The sequence below is a fragment of the Trachemys scripta genome, chromosome 2 (assembly GCF_013100865.1).
Source record: "Trachemys scripta elegans isolate TJP31775 chromosome 2, CAS_Tse_1.0, whole genome shotgun sequence".
NCBI lineage: Eukaryota > Metazoa > Chordata > Testudines > Emydidae > Trachemys > Trachemys scripta.
The window spans coordinates 66,338,995-66,356,382 of record NC_048299.1 but is presented as its reverse complement, the minus strand read 5'-3'; the positions used below and the strand labels follow the sequence as shown (position 1 = coordinate 66,356,382).

At 39.7% G+C, this 17,388-nt stretch overlaps 1 protein-coding gene across 4 annotated transcripts in view; it reads left to right on the top strand.

The window, feature by feature from the left end:
- The window catches only part of ZNF385D (zinc finger protein 385D), a 622,231-nt gene that overhangs the window by 499,538 nt on the left and 105,305 nt on the right, over positions 1 to 17,388 (top strand). The window lies entirely within an intron of this gene.

Below are 17,388 nucleotides of genomic sequence, written 5' to 3'. Positions count from 1 at the left end.
TCTATGCTGGATGTGCAATGAGAGAGTCTTTTCTGTGTGTATTAATTTGAGCTTAAATGAAACATAATGATTTTAGACTGTGGATCCATAGTAGATGAGGATGTAGGATACTGTACACAGAGGCAATTACTTGGTACTTTATACATGATGGGTCAGATTCTCCCCTCGGTTCCATTCCTGCAAGTTTACAAATTTCAGTGGTGCCTCACAGGGTATAAGTGAGGGCAGGACTGATCCACCATCTTTAATGGGTGCAATATAGTTTTTAGATCCTAATGCCTCTACCAGTACTAGATAATTTGGCTGCACTATTTTTCCTTTAAGTACCAGAGGCACTTCAGCATTGTCCATATGGCTTAGCTGTACCTCTTCTGCTCATGCTCCAAAATTTGTACCTCCAGTAGTGTGTGTAAACAGTTGTGGCAGTTCAGTGCTGCTGTCTTATCCACTGCAATCCTAACTTTTAAAAACAAAGGTTATTTTCATTATTTGTCCCCCACCTCATCTGCAACCAAATGATTCGAGGTAAAGGGGACTGCTCCCAGCCTGAAAACTCTCACTCTGTAAGGGGAAGAGGCTCAGAGTCTGGATGGTTTGTTGGACCTTCCACATCCTCACATTCCATCCAAGCCTTCTCTGCATGCACCTCCACAAGGGCAGATCAGTCATCTTCAGAACTTGGGACATGACCGATTGGACCCATCCTTTCCTATTTTTCAGGGATAAATCAAAATATCCCTCAACCCTTTCTCCTGGTTCAATCCACCTTCAAAAGAAAAAAAAGTTCTTGGTTCCCATTCCACATTCATAAGTGGGTAATAATTGGATATGGAATCTGCCATCCTTTCAGACTTTTCTTCTTCCCAAGAGGAAGATCTGGACTCTTTCTGTAGGAGTGCCCCTGTGCTTCCTCTCCATTTACATGTTAGCCAGTTAATAGCACAGGGGCTCAAGACCCTCGCACGCAAGCTAGGACCAAAAAGATCCCCCAATAAGAAAAGAAAGGTGGCCCGGTGAGGAATAAACCACCAAATGCCACCAAAAAGTTCCAAAGTGTTCCAGATCTCCAGTATCTACCATAAGCTCCAGTTCCCCTCCCAAAGAAGCAGAACTCTTCTCCCCAGATCATAACCCTGAGCCAGAGAGAACAGACAAGATTCTGTACACAGACATATTTAAAAGTAAGGAGGTGGTAGACTCTATTGAGTGCCAGGCAGAGGGAAGAGGATGAGCAGATTCAAGTCAGTACAAACATCCCCAATCCAAACCCCTTCTTTTCTCCTTTAAAGATGCAAGTAGAAAGAATTAGGAAGTGCCTGACAAAGGAAAGAGGCTTAGCTGGCAAGCCCTGGAATACTACAGGGTCATAGAAACAAAATATTCTCTTCCACAGGCACTGCATCTTTCCTGGAGGCTTTCTCATATGAGTGGATTTGGCAGAAACTTATCTGCCTGTTCCAAACAGGCCTTGTCATTGACAGTTTCACTTGTTTGCCTACTAAAATAACCACTACCAATGCAATAGGTTAACTTTTGATCTGCTGTCCAATCCCAAGGTGATCACAACAGTATTGGTAGAGATAATAGGTTGAAAAATATTGGAGCTCATCCAGGCCTATTCTTAGACATCATACTTATCAAAGCATTATTCTCAAGGACCTCCTCATGAGAAGTAATTCAGAGGAACATTAATTGCTTCAGCAATGAAGGTTTGTCATAAACTTTAAGAGGGGATCAGGAATCTCTTCTGTAAGTGTTGCCCCCTAGGGAGTAGGATAAATTCAAATAAGCCTAGTGTCTTCCTGATGACACTGATCTCCACAGTCAACCAAGTGTCATGCATTCATCTTTACTTGCAGTCCTGGATCTTCTGCTTTCATGTATAGAGATTATTCCCTGCACACATACAAGAGCTTCTTTTCACAGCCCTGGAACTATTTCCAACAAGGGATACAAAGATGGGTAAAGATACCATTCAGTTATCTGGCCTCTCAGTGCGTGAAAACAGGATACCCAGATGAAGGTAGGATCCTGTCTTCGTAATCCAAACTCGAGAATCCTACTATGGACACGAAGACTTTCAGGATTAGGAGCTCACTTGGGGGCATAGCAACAGAAGGGAACATTGGCAAAGTCAGTGAGGCTTCAGAGAATTGTTAACTCTAATGATCACAGCAGCCACTCTGGCCCTTCAGGATTTGAGTGGGGAGCATGTCCTGGTTCAATCAGACAACATGATGTGGCATATGTAAATCTGCAAGCGGGAACAAAATCCTCAAGTCTCAACACTGTAGTGATGATACACATCCTTTCCTGGGAAGTGTGCCACCTACTCTGCATCCAGATGGCCCACATAAAAGGGACACAGAACACACAATTGAACTGGTAAAGTCATTGGCAGACACTCAACTCAGAGTGGTCCCTGAACCGAGAAGTATTCCAGCTGATTGGAGGTAGGCTTTCCTCAGATGAAACTGTTCACAGCCATTTGAAACTGAAATAAAAAATATTCTTCATCAGGGAAGCAAGCAATATGTCACTGGGAGCCGATGCTGGCACGCAGATGTCTGAATCTGCTTTTATAGTCTTCCTCCTCTTCTGCTGCTAGGAAGAATAATTCAAAAGATAAAAATGGATGACACAATGGTCATTCTCAGAGGCACGTGCAGCTGCAAATAAACCAGTCCCAGAAGGAATCAGTTCATTCAGTACATTTCACAGCAGCTTTTTGGAAAGAAATCTGTAAAGCAGATGCCTGGTCATGTCATAACACCTTAAAATGCTACAGGCTTGAATTCCAGTTCCCTGGAACAGCATCCTTCTGCAGGATGAAGCTTTATGTGTGATCCCAAATTAGATAATGCCACTATTTTTAGGAAAGGGAGGATCTGTCTACTTCTCTCCCTTCTCCTTAATATTTCCCTATTTTTCATTGCATCTCAAGTGTCTCTGACTGAGGTAGAGGTCAGGGTCCTTAATGGAAAAATTGTTACCTAATGATTTCCTCTCTGGGATCATATCTCTTCCTTCTGCTCCATCCAAAGTCAGGTCTTTGGTATCTCTATGATGCTCTTTTTTGGATCCCAGAAGCTGGGACTGGATGACAGGGGATGGCTCAGCCAATTATTGTCCTATCCTGTACATTCCTTCTGAAGCATCTGGCATCCAGCACTCTGGGAAGATAGGCCACTGGGCTAGATGGACCATTGGTCTAATACAGTAAGGTCATTCTTATATTCTTATCACTGTTGAATTACAGAAATTGCTGTACAGATGCTTTAAAAACACTAGTAAGTATTCAGTATTTCAATATAATATTGCAAATACTTATCTGGCTTGTGGGTGGAATGAGCACAAACAAGCTCCGTAGCCCCATGGGTAAGTTTGAACTCCTTTCAGTATTTGGAGTACAAGAGGTGCAGCAGACTATGTTTAAATTGCATCTGGAGTGAGATTCCCATCCTAAGTTCACAGACTCATGCAAGTGGGCTAAAAACAGTTGCGTCAATGTTGCTTTGATGTATGGCTTGGGCTGGAACTCAGGCTCTCAAGTGCCTCCTGCCACACCACAGCCCCCTGCATTACTCCCAGGGTTGAGAACCTGAGCTCCAGCCCAAGCCACAACATCAAAGCAACATCAACACAGCTGTTTTTAGCCCTCTAGATTGAACCCCATTGGCACAAGTCTGCGGACCCAAGGTGGGAGGCTTGCTTCCAGATGCAGTGTAGATATAAATGTCACAGGTTAGGGGAAAGGCCACTTTCAGAAAGGAAGGCATCAGGTAACAAGTTGTGATTAATGGTACTGTAATATGGCAGATCTACATGTATTGCAAGTTTTTCTTCTCTTTTGAAGAAATGTTTGTGTCTTACTGAACATTCCTACCCCTAATTTCTACCGTGTTTTGTTGAATGTAATGTAAAGGCATAAGAACCAGACCTTACTGGCAGCTCTACTGATGAAACTTTATTTATAGATCCCAGAGATAGGATTTATCAGCCGGTAATGAATAGAAACTCCATTTACTTACTGTATGAAAGTATTATGAAAATGTTTATAGTAAAACTGCTCTTTTGGATTTTTTTCATTTTTGTTCAAGATACAGAATTGTCTCCCTTTTTCTATAGATTTCTTTCAGCTTTTTTTCACCCAGAAGAGCCTTTTTTCTGGTTGCATGGTCACAAAATTAAGTTTAAAGGAAAAATAAAAAAAGCAGTACATTAGTCTAGAACTGTTTATATTCTTTCTGAAGAAGTTATGTACAAATCTTCATGTCAGCGGTATGGTCGCTATTTCTTTTTAAAATAAATCTCCTCATACAAGAGAATGGAGGAATGAGCAAATAACTTGTGAGATGAGAAAGAACATTGAAACAGCAAAGGTGGCCTCTCCTCTATCTGTTTTTAGCAATGAGCTTCTTGTCCCACAAAGATCTCCATTCAATATCTGCATTCTCAACATGGTACCGTTCCAGTGAAGCATTTAAGCACATGCTGAACTGTAAGCACGTGAGTGATCCAAGAGCGCAGTTGTGCCAGCTGCCAGAGTAGTCTGGTGCCAAGCCAAGAAAACTGTTGAATACCTGCTTAACTTTAAGCATGGGATTACTCTCATTAAGTCTGTGACACTAAGAACATGCTTAAACATCTTGCTGAATTGTGATCATAGTACTAAGCACCATCCGGGATCAAGCCCCAGTTGACTTTAGTGAGCCTATTTATGTGCTTACTGACACACATGCTTAAGTGCTTGCTGGTTTGGGAACTAACTGCAAAAAAACCCCAGCAAGGAATGATTACTTACAAATATACTTATGCCAAGTTTTTCTAGTTTTTCTCCACCATTTTGGTTTCTGTCTTGAGTAGGACCAATCTTATTTTGCTAAGGTCACCAAGTCAACAGTGATGGCCTGTTAACTAGGTCAACTGTTACATTACAAACTCCTTCTCCTTTCACTCTTGAGTAATGGAGATCTCTGAGTGATCATCCAGTTTGCCTTGTGTTGGAAGGTTGGTCAGGAAATTTGGTGTGTGCATAGCACTAGATTGCCATTATGATCAAAAGTATAAAAGTATTTCGTACTGTGCTTGCCAGAAATAATTGTTTAACATAAATAGCAATAGTAGCAAAGCTCTCTTGAGCTGAACATTTGTCAGAAAGAACTTCTCAATCATCCTTTTGCCTTGTTTCCCCCCCTCACTTTAATATCGCCCTAATCCTGCAAACAAGATCCTGGAACCCATATGGAGACCAGCTGATGTCAATGGAATTCTAAATTGACACAGAAGTCTGTGCTAGCAAATACCACTGCAGGATGCATGCAGAATAAGGATGAATCATATTTTATCTGTGTTATTTCTTCCTTGTTTATAGCCTTTGGAATAATACTGATTAGTAAGAGTAAATTAGAGAAATGGAAGATACATACTAATTTTATTCTGGGGATGTTTTATTAGAAAATGTTGAAATGTAAAACTACTGAACTATTAGAGAGATAAGGTGGGTGAGGTAATATCTTTTATTGGTCCAACTTCTCACCAAGAGAAGTTGGTCCAATAAAAAAATATTAAGCTTGTCTCTCTGACCAACAGAACTGGTCCATAAAAGATATTACCCCATCCACCTTATCTCTCTAATATCCTGGGACCAAGATGGCTACAACTACATTGCATGTTGAAATATTAGACATTTGGGCAGAGATTTCCAAAACCTCACTCAATGGGCAGGATCTGTGCATATTGACTGTTTAAATATACAGCTGTATTTGCATGGATAAATAGGTAATTGAGAATTTACTTACGTGATGGGCCACATGGCATGAGTCACATTTTGTGCAGGCCTTTCAAAAATCACCCCATTAGGAACAGAAAAGGGCCAATCAGGGTAATACCCCTATTCTCTCACGGTTATTAAATTCCACCTTCCTGCTTTCACACCTATTATCCTTCAATACACTTTCTCTTCAGCTATAAATCTAGGTGATGTTTGAATTCGTTTACACTATTTGCTTCAATCATCTTCTGAGGTATCTACCTCCATGTTTATCACTCTTTCCATGAATTAGTTATATCCTAATTGCTCCTACTATCCTGATTGTTTTTAGATTGTATCCATTAAATTTAGAATCCATTCTCAGTAGAAAAACATCAGCCTCTATTGTCATTCTAATAAATACCTTTCAAACTCAGTCATGATTATATACAGGCATGTACCATGTACTGCAAGCCACAGAGCAAAATTGTAACTGTTCTTAGGACACATTTCTGTGGTAACTGGTACATTTTTCTTCTTCTTTTATCTTTTATTAGTAGCAAAACCCTAGCTCTATGAATTCACCGTTAGATCCTGATTCTTGTGGGGGTGGGGTGGGGGGAGTGGGGAATCCAAATCCTTATGCCTGCCCACCATCTCAGTGAGGTCAGTGGCACTCCAGTGGTTGCAAGAATTTGTAAAGGTTGTTCTCTAATTAGGATAATGGCCAATTGTGATCAGACTCTACAAGTGTAGATGCTCTGTGGGTGGTGGATAGCCCCTATGTAAACACATGTAATATTGAATGAAACATCTGCGTGTACCGTAGAGTGTATTTTCCAATAAGACTAAGACCAATTTCTCCTAACTTAATTTCTTCAGACATGGGTGTCATACATTATTTTTGTCCTATTCTACATCTGTTCAGTGAAGCACCATCTTTCATTTAGTGTGGAGATCAACATTCAGGAGCAATTTCAAATTTCAAATATGGAATTGCACGTGCTATTCATTGGTGATCAGAACATGACTCAAAATGGAAATATGCTTTTATGTCTACCCTTTTCCAGAGATGCTGGTTTAAAGCATTGATTGGAAAAAAGTAATAAACAGTAACAGAAAGTGACTAGATGTAGAGATGTCCAGGGAATCTCTAGCATCTATATCAGTGCATTGTAGCAACCCTAAAGAATTTCTGAAGAATAACTTGAGATATAAGATTTTGGGCATTATTAAAGTCCAGTAAAATAACCTAGAATACTTTCCACTTATAGAACATAAATAAAAAATTTGAGAACAACCCAATACATTTTGTTTTGGGTAGGAGATGGCTTCTGTTTTTACAGGCATATGCAGGACATTTTAACAAGTGTTACCTCCTCTTTCCTATGTCACAAAGTTTAAAGGCTTGGACAAAAAAATTCAGACAGAACCTGTGCAAGCCTCCTGACATACGGTAAAACTGGAACTGTTATTTTGAACTGCATTCTATATTTTGAAAGAAAACATTTTTACTTCATTTCTTTCTTCTCCTTGCCATTAGTTTGTTCTTTGTGGTTCTATAGGAGCCAACCAATTTTTAAAATCTAGAATTATAGCTTCTAAATTATTTAAACATGCCAGAAATCTAGATAAGCAATATCCAGCTGACATGCACACCTCCTGAATTGCCTCAGAGCATTTCTAAAATGATTACCAGAAGGCAGAAATTAAATGATTGCTGATCAGGGTAAAAATCATGTTATACAACAGGTGTATTTAGTGTATTTTAAAAGTAGGGTTTTTAATACAATATATAATATACCTACTTTTATAACATACATGCAGAGGCGACATTGTTTTGACATATTTGAAAACCATAGGATCTCAGCACACCTCATGTTCTATCTTCTTCTTCAGCTCTTGAGTATTTATGGGGCTATTTGAGCTGCATTCCCTGGATGAAATCCTGACGGGTATGGGAAGCTCCTTACCCTTGCCTGATAAAGTCTAGCACAGTATGGGGCACAAAGATGCTCAATTGCTCTATGGCTAGCTGTTGCAGAGGGTCCATAAGGTGGGACGCTCATATAAATGACCTTCTCATTCTCTCCATCAGCTATCAGTGGATCCCAGTGCCCCCTCTTCTCTTGCAGGGAATGTGGAGTCTACTGTTGTTCATGGGCTGCTTTAAGGCCTGCAGAGCTACCTCCCATCCACACAAAAGTACTGCTTGTCGCGAGGGATGGTAGGGATGTTGTGAGGGGTTTAGTTGCACCGCCACCCTCAGACCTTCCTTTTCCTTAGGGTCGGGGAGAGATTTTCAAGCTAGTAGCATTGCATGTCAGCTGACAGCTCACTCTAGTGCTGAGATGGGGAGAGATGGGGAAAGAAGCTATTGGTCTACTCACTGACTGTGTCATTGTCACTCAGCGAAGGAGACATCACCACCATTAGCCCTCCACCATACAGAGTTATCTCTGCCTCCCCAAACATCACTCTCCAGTGAACTGTGGCCACATATGGAGTCAGACACTACCTCTAGGTAGGAAGTAGATTCGAATGCCCACACTACCATGGCTGGTTCAGAGGTGAGCCTGCCTGATCAGAGAGCTGTATGAGCACAGAGTCTGGTCAGGCTGGAGCTCTGGTCAAAATTTGGCCATATGTGAACTGTAGACAGACTCTCTCTAACAATTGCTGGGGAGCAAGGACGATAAAGGGCAACTGCCCTTATATTGACTTTTCAGGCAACATTGAGCATTGGGCCAACCTTTGTGGATGATTTCTCCTGCTCCACATTCTGCCTGTCCTACTGGTACATTTCAAAGAGATGTTCCTTTGATGTAGCAACTGTGCTCTGCAAAAGATGTGAGATCTTTCAAAAATGGCACAGTTTTGTTGCACAAGATCTCTGAGCGTGCAGAGCCCTCCTCTTTTTAATAGTCAAGTTATGCAGAATTGGCAACGCTTTAAACACACGAGATCTGTCTTTTTTTAATGACCATTCTTCTAACTGTGGAGTATGGAGATGAATTGTTTTCAAAGGTTTCTGCTTCTAGCACGGAACTCAGAGTCTTCAGCATTTGCCCTTTGAAGAAGAAACTATTGATAGGCCAGACTCTCAGCTCATGCCTGGGCTCAAACTGTCTTAAAATTGCTAGGAGCAACAGAAGAAAGAGGGAAAGGCCAAGGTGAGAGCAGTTGGAGGAGTTAATTTAAAAGGGAGAAGGTCTGAGATGAGAGAAGACTCTCCCCCCACCATTTAAACACATCCAGACAATTAATATTAAAGCCTTCTCTTGTCCCCCCCAAAGTGATGAAATTAAGGTGTCACTTAAGATACTAGCTGCTGCCACAAAAGGGGGTTGAATTGTATAATGTTTGGATTTAGCTGTTGTTATTTAATGTGCCATGTTTTATTTAATTTGCTTTATTTAATTTGTTGTTGTAGCTTTTTCTCAATATATTTATGTAAAAAAGACAGAAATTCAAATAGCAGGGACATTGAAGCACTGGGCTAGTAATCATGGGTACAGTCCACACATTTCACATCTTGATAACAAAATGTTATCTTCTTGAGTCCCCATTAATCAATGCTCCTGCTTTTTGTCTCGTAATGCATTTCCATACTTAGGTCACCACACCTCACCTTTTCGGGGGGCTCACTGAGGACAGAAAGATGTGAGAGAGGAGAGTTATATATTATATTGTGGCCCAGAGAAGGAACACAGATCTTAACAGAAAATGTTTAGGTGTTTCATGTGGTGTAGAAGTGTCTCCTTCAAAATCAGTTAGCAGTTGTAACCCACAGTGATTCCCCCCCCCCCGCCGCCAAATTGTGTCCTAATTTCCTTTTGAACATGCTCTATACTAATTGGTCCTATGGTTGACATTGGTTGATTATACCCCTATATTAAGCACAGTGACACCTAATGCTCTTCTGCTAACTCTGGACACTTCTCTTGATGACCAATAAAATCTCATTCCCGTAAGAATTCTGGAAATATTAATCACAGTGCACTGTGCAGCCTCCTAATGTACCTAACAGAAGAATAGGCCCTTTGGTGACAATTACTAACAGATTTTACTGTATTCAGTAAATTAAATTCTACCTAAGAACCTGTAGGACTGACCCTTCCTTAGCTCCTGCATTCTTAACACTCGAAAAGTTTGTTACATTCTTAAGACAAATTGTGAGATATTGCAGTCACATGTGCCTATCTGCATTCCAGTCACCAACTGGAATTTGATTCTCTGTAGGAATGGGACACAGTAGCCAGGTTTTAAAAGCTTTGTAATCAAATACAAAATGCATGTTCAAACAATGTCTATGACGGTGAGTTGCCTCTGCTCATGTGTAAGTTTTGAACTGAATTAAAAATGAAGTCTCTAAAGGTTTAAAATGGCCATAGGGGACTCGCTCCTTATCAGGGCTGAATCCAATATGGCAGTCTCAAGTGACGCTCCCACAGCCTTTGAAAGCTTGGTCTTCAGAACATATATTGAAAACCTAGACCAAACTCAGGTACAAACATACTGTTGCATTCATATATAATTGACTTACACTGATGAAGAGCAGATTGATCTTCATATTATGATTTAGAAATATAAAGATTTATTCTCTGTTGGGTTCATATATGTTTCAATGTACAGTGATGGAACAACTGCAGGTACGGATGCATAGTAAATTTACGTTTGGTTCATTTGTATTAGATCTATCTGAATGAGCATAAATGTTTCCTCATATTCTTTATAAAGGAGGTTTCAGAAGGTAGACTCTGAACAGGTTTTATCCTTTCCGCAGCACAGCTTATTTTCTCTGCATCAGTGAACTTGTCATGATAATCAACTTTTTTGTCCCAACCATCAATCACTCTTGATTACAGCTGGGTAGAAGTTCTGTTCTGTTGATCAGCTCATCAGTGCACATAATATTACACCTGGATACTCGTGAAAATCATCCCTTGATGGGAGAATCACTTGCCTTCAAGGCTTTTGTCAAAAGTACTTTCATTTACATTTGGGTCTCCTTGCAGTTGTCAATTCTAGCTTTGATTGTACCATTTCTTTTATGAAGATAATCCTTGTAAATTCAGTTGATCCTTGCCAAGATAATTAAAAAAACATTTTAGTTTTGAAATAACATCTTATGTTGTACCTTTTTTTCACTTGACTGTACAAATATTGCAATAATTTAAATTACATGAATTACAAATTAAATAACTACGTGGTACTTTGCAGGGAAGTAATTTAGCATAAATTTGCCCAGAATTTTTTGCAAGGGCCAGTCTGTCAATTTTTAATAGGTTCCCTAGGAATTTTATTTGGTTTGTTTGGGATAATATTTATCTCTAATGTTTGGTTTATTTTAAGTGGTTGGTTAGCTAACTTCATAGTAATGAGAGCTTTAAAAATTAAACATATCTTTCATTTCTTGAAAGGAAATATGATTTATGTTGCTGTGATCTTTGTTGAATGCCACATTTAGGTAAATAAATAAATTTCTTTTGTGTTTCTAAAGCCAAATATTTTCTTGCTTGTAATAGGAGTATTAAGCAGTCATTATCAATATGATGTAACTTGGCCTGATTAAGTACTTTATACTTCACTAACAACTTAAAAATTACTTTTAATTAGCTATCAGGCTAACCAGATGTAAATTAATGTTGCCATACTATTTCCACTCAGTCATTCTTCTTATTCTAGAGATACTTTTTGTTCATTGTTACCATAAGTTTAATCTTCTACAGTATCAAAAAGAACAATTTAAAAGAAGCCTATAAACATGACACTAAAAGGTTCAGGACCAAGTGTAAATGAAAAACACAGTAGAATTTGAGAGTATGGAATAATGAAGATTTGATTAGCAGTCATGTTTTTATATAAAAGGTTTAATTAGCAGAAGCTCATTTTCCTGTTCTTGCTAGCATTTCAGGACAGTGATATATTGCTTTATTGCACGGAGTCATGCCAACAAATAGAAGGTGTTATGTTTTCATTAGATGCAGACACTTCAACATTATTATCTCTAACCTTAATCTACACAATGGTACAAAACATAGTCAAATGTCATTGTTTAGTAGGCCAGTGATATATACAGTAATTTTAAAACTATGAAGTGTTCACTCAAAGGCTTTATTTTGTTTCTTTTAAAATTGATGATAAAAGCACTAAATTACAAATCGAATAATCACTCAAACAGGCTCATTTCTTATGATCTGTCTTCTTGAATACCTCTTCTGCCTAGTACAGGATTTGATCACTTGTTCAGAAATTCTTCTTCCAGAGTGACACAACTGTTTATTTTTATGGTTTAATAATTAATATTAGTGCAATGCAGCATTATTATTTTACAGGATCCATCAATCTGTATTACCCTTCCATAGACCCATCACTCTTTATTATAATTTAAATAACAGAAAATTTTCTGTTGCCGCTGAATAGAGGTATTTGATGTCTACTGACTAAAATAATTCTAGTCAAACAGTCTACCACAAGATTCCTTTCATTGCTTGTCAATTTGTTCTGTAATGTGATTTTTACATCAGAGTTGTATGTGGTGATAAACAGTTACAATAAAGTCAATTCTAATAGTAAATAGGTGTTGAGAAGCAGCAATAAGTGAGTAGTAGTCTTTGGAGATATAGGAAAACATGGAGTATATTGAATTTTTTATCTCCGTCACTATTGGAGGAATATTGAATGTTACTCAAATTGACAGGGTTTTGCTGTATATTATTTAAGCCCCTGGGAAATCTTTTCCAAATGTAGATGCACATGACAAACGGTATCTCTTTAGTGCCTGCAAATTCTGAAAGGGTAAAATTCAGCCTCACTCTTACAAAATTCAGCCTCACTCTTACTCTGAGTAATTGTGTCAGGTGTGTGGAGCTACATGTGGGGTGAAATTTGAGTACACTACAATGTAGGAAGATGCTCTAGGCTGCAGCACAATGCCCCTGTGGCTGTTATTTTACCCTTTTGGGTACCATAGTGGGTAGTGTCCCTCCATATTCCCCCTTGTCAATATTTTGGGCCACAGATCCAGTAGCCCTGCAATGACAAACCCATACCCAGTGTCCCCCTACATGTGAGCCTATTGGGGGGCTAGTGCAGAGACCATCTCCCTCATGCATAAAGGATGTGGATGTCTTCCTTGAATATTCTCTCCACTGACAGAAGGTTAAAGGAGGGCTAATGTGATGAGCAGGGTGCAGATGTCACACTTAACAGGAATGTTACGGGTTTTGTCGAAGCTAAGAGGGTGAGAAGAAGATTTCTCAGATGATCATGATGTAAGTTTAGGCAATGCTTTTTGCAGTTTGTTTGTGTTTGTACCTTTTTTTAGACTGAAGGAAGGTCATGTTTTTTGAGCTACCGGTAGCTGTACTTTGTGTAGATTTTACCGCTCCTGTACAGCAGCAGCAACCCAATTCTCAAAATCAAAATTAGCTGATGTTGAGAATGATCCTAGGCCACGATGGTAGGGACAAGAATCAGGGTCTTATCTCTTACAGTCCAATAGCAGAGTGAATGAGAATTATCAAGGGTGGGTGCACCACATTAGCACCAAAAGGGAGTACTAGTTTGCTCCAAGGACTCTTATAGCCTAAGTTTCTAATGAGAATTCATCATTTTGAGACTGGTTTTCCAGCTGTGGCTGCATTGGTTATTATTATCTTTATTTTCAGACATCAGCCAGTAGTGCTTTAGATCCCAAGTGAAAATGAGGTCAGTGTTCACATTTTATTTCTTACCGAAGTTTATTTACATCAGCAAACAATAATCACACAACACACAAGACAGAGTTGGCAATGATTTCTCAAGGAAACCTGTATTAATAAGATCTACATTATCGTCCTAAAAATTGGGTGAGCGCTATTGTAAATGATAGTACGTGGGACCATTACTGGAGAATACTATAGTCCTTTTATACAAGGAAAGTTCAAGAACTAAAATAATTATAAAAATCATGTATATAACACTGTAAATATGCACACTGCTTGCTTTGCAGACAGGGAGAACATGATCTTTGCCCTAAAGCGTTTACGTTCTAAGACATGAAACAACAATTTAGGCATGGGAGCACAGGGAGAGATTATTAATAAAGTGATGGAGGAAGGAAAGCTTCCTGAAAGCAGTGGGTTTTAAACAGCTTTTTGAAGGACAGGAGATTTGACAGGCAGAAAGTGGGAGAATAATTTAAGTATAGGGGGCAGCACAATAAAATACTCTAATCCAAGATTATAGAAGAGTCTATGGGCACATAAAAGCAAAAGGATTGGATGATGGCACTTAGGGGGTTGAGGCAATTAGGGGAAAAAATGAGATGTAGATTTTTTTTATAGGGCACTTACTGAAGGTGAGAACAAGGAGCTTAAATGTCATATGGTAAGAGAGAGGAAAACAGTGGTGAATTCCATGTATGATTGTGCAGGTGGGGTTGTATGGAGAGCATGACAGGAGAGGGCAATGACTGTAGGCATGCTGGTTTGGATAAAATGGAATGGGGAAAGGCAAGAAAAAAAGTTCAGAAAGTACAAAATTATGGTGGACAATTAGAGAGATGAGCCAGACTTGGGCAGGTTTTTTAGCAGAGGGTGTATATAAGAAATGATAGGATTTAATGATACTCAAAGAGCTAAAAGGCATAGGAGGTGAAATGGAGAAAGAGTCATAGGTGACACCAAAGTTACAAACCAGGGAGAATGGAAGGATAGCAGAATTATCAAAGCAGGTGGAGAAGAAAGGCAGAGGAGAAGAATCAGAAGGAAAGAGAAGTACATTTTTAGAAACAGTGAGTTTCTGACAGCAGTGGGACATCCAAGAGATGTTTCAGAGTGGACTGAGCGAGCAAAGTCAGGAATAGACAGCAAGATCTGAGAATCAATCATGATGAAGTGCTTGTTGAAACAATGGGAGTAGCTGACATTGCAGGGGGACTGTGCATGTATATACAGAAGAGAGGAGAGGCTCAGGGACAGAACACTAGTCTAGCCATCTACTTCTCTGTCTCTAGCAAGTACACCTGGACCTTCTGCAATACTAGGTTCTGAACTCCAAGGATTCAAAGATCTTCCCTTAATTAATTTTTGATGGGACATTTTCTGGGGAGTGTGAATCGCTATTTCCTGCCGCTAATATTAAAGACTTTTATAAAGGTGACCGTTGATGCAGACACAGTCTTTCAATTCACTGTTTTCCAATGTTGCTATAGGGGACAGCACACAAAGGCACATCCAGCATAATTAAATCATTCACTGGATTAAAACAGAGTTTTTAAATGAACGTAGTGTGTATGTCCGTCCTTCTTTATGTGCTCCCTAGCCTCAGGTTTGTTGTTTCAGAGAGAGACACAAATTGCAAGATTTCCTGGAACTGAATGTGAAATAGATTTGTGTTTTTTTTAATCTTATAAAAAATGAAGCCATTAAATCGGTTTGAAAGTCAGTGTCTGCAAAGGTTATTAAGAAGCAAGTAGGTGTGCCAGACTAGGAGCAAGGTGACAGAGTAACAGAAGATCTAAGTGACCTACACTAGGGAGTTACAGCCATGTGCAGTTATTGGCTATGAGCTTTGATTTCAATCTATATATTCTTAATGTCCCGGGTCATGGACTCTGAGAGAGTGTTCTGCAGGCATGCCCTCTCTTTCTTAGAAAATGAGGTCCCACCAATTACTGTATATGAATTATAAAATGAGCACCTTTACTTTAAACAGGAAAGACTGATTTATAACTGTAGCTAACATGCCAAAATGTTGTTGAACTGCTGGGCTAACAGAGAGTGACTACCTTTCAATGTATTGTGCATTGAAACATGAATTGCCTGCAGGAGATGGGTGGCCTTTAGTTTCACCACAGCATGTTCAGCATGTGCAAAAGATGCATTTTCCACTGATGAGTGATGGGTTGGCACTGGAGGCCCTTTGGCTGGGAACAGAGGCAGAATACTTGCTTATAATTCTCTTGTATCAGCACCACACAAGACAGAGAAACAGTCTGGTGACCCTTTTATTCATGTCAGATCTTGATCCATTTTATCTTGATCCCAGCATTGCATATATAAATATTTCAGGCAGACCTATTCAGTAAAGGTTCAGCTATTTTGGATGAGGGAACCAGCCCTTTGGCCAATTTGGAGTCAGTTAAGTTGTTACACAACAAGGCCGCCCTTCCCACCTGTGTGTTTAATGTTTGCTCTAGGGTCAACTCTTTTATTCATGTTTTAACTTTTTTAGGTTTAAGGGGTGCGAGAACATATTTTGATTTTTGAGAAGGGGTGCGAGAACATATTTTGAGAACCAAAGGGGTGCAGGCTGCAGTAAAGGTTAAGAACCGCTGCTCTAGATAAATTCTGCTGCAGGCTTTTTCAGTAATAAACAATGAACTCAAAAGACTTCTGGGACTAGTGCTGTGGTCTGCTTAGTGAGGGTGGTTTTAAGGCCCTGGCTCCTGAAGCCTGCATAAGTCATAAACCTACCGAGGATGACTGAAAGGAATGTTCCATTCAATTGAATAAACTGTTCAGCTATAGATTAAATTCACCCCCAGTCAAGAGCTGCTTGCCCTACTAGCAAATTCAGACCAACAGGCTCCTTGGCTTAGCATGCAAGCTTTAAACCATTCCCCTGACTGGTTGTCTGCCTGAAGGAACCCATTAGATTTTCCATGTATAAGAAGCCCAAAGGTACTAATACATCTTAAACCTCTAAGCTGGAAGGCAATATCTGGTTTATATTTGGAGTGGATACAGTTTTTTTTTTTTGGGGGGGGAGGATAGGGCAGTAATACTGAAGCTAAAATTGTCACTGTGAGAAGAAATTGAAGAAAGATTGAGTTAAAGACCAAAAGCTCAATCCTCCACTTATGAATGGGGGGATAAAAAAAACAAACCAAAACATAACATTGTAACAATAAGTGCTGTGCCGGAAAGACATAGGAGTAGTTAAGCCACATCAGGAGCTCTAATGCAGGGGTTCTCAAACTGGGGGTCGGGACCCCTCAGGGGGTCACAAGGCTCTTACGTGAGGGGTTGCAAGCTGTTAGCCTCCACCCCAAACCCTGCGTTTCCTCCAGCATTTATAATGGTGTTAAATATATAAAAAAGTATTTTTAATTTATAAGTGGGGGTCGCACTCAGAGGCTTGCTGTGTGAAAGGGGCCACTAGTACAAAAGTTTGAGAACCACTGTTCTAATGTATATTTGTGAGGCTTGGCAGAACCAATGTGTAAAACCAAGTGGAACTGAGTACTGCCCAGTGGCTCTCCCCTATGCAAATAGTTTTGCAACACACCTGCAGACCTGCCAAATGTCACACATCTCACACCACACTGATGCATTTGGCAATCCTGTCATGCCTGCCTGCAGCTCAGGTAACATCTCAGGGAGAGAGACCCCACAAAATACCCTGTAGTGTAAAGGGAGATGTCCTGTGTCAGGAGCCAGGAAAATATCATTTCTGGTCTCATCTCTTCTACTGAACACTCTTCATATTGTTATGCAGCTGACAGTTTTCATTCCTTATCAATGTCTCTTATCACTAGGTAACTGTCATAGTAGAAACCTGCGTTCTATTCCCAGTTCTGCCTGAAGTGTCCTTGTGCATCTCTCTCCATTGTCTTATTTGTAAAATAGAGAAAAAACAAAGTCAAA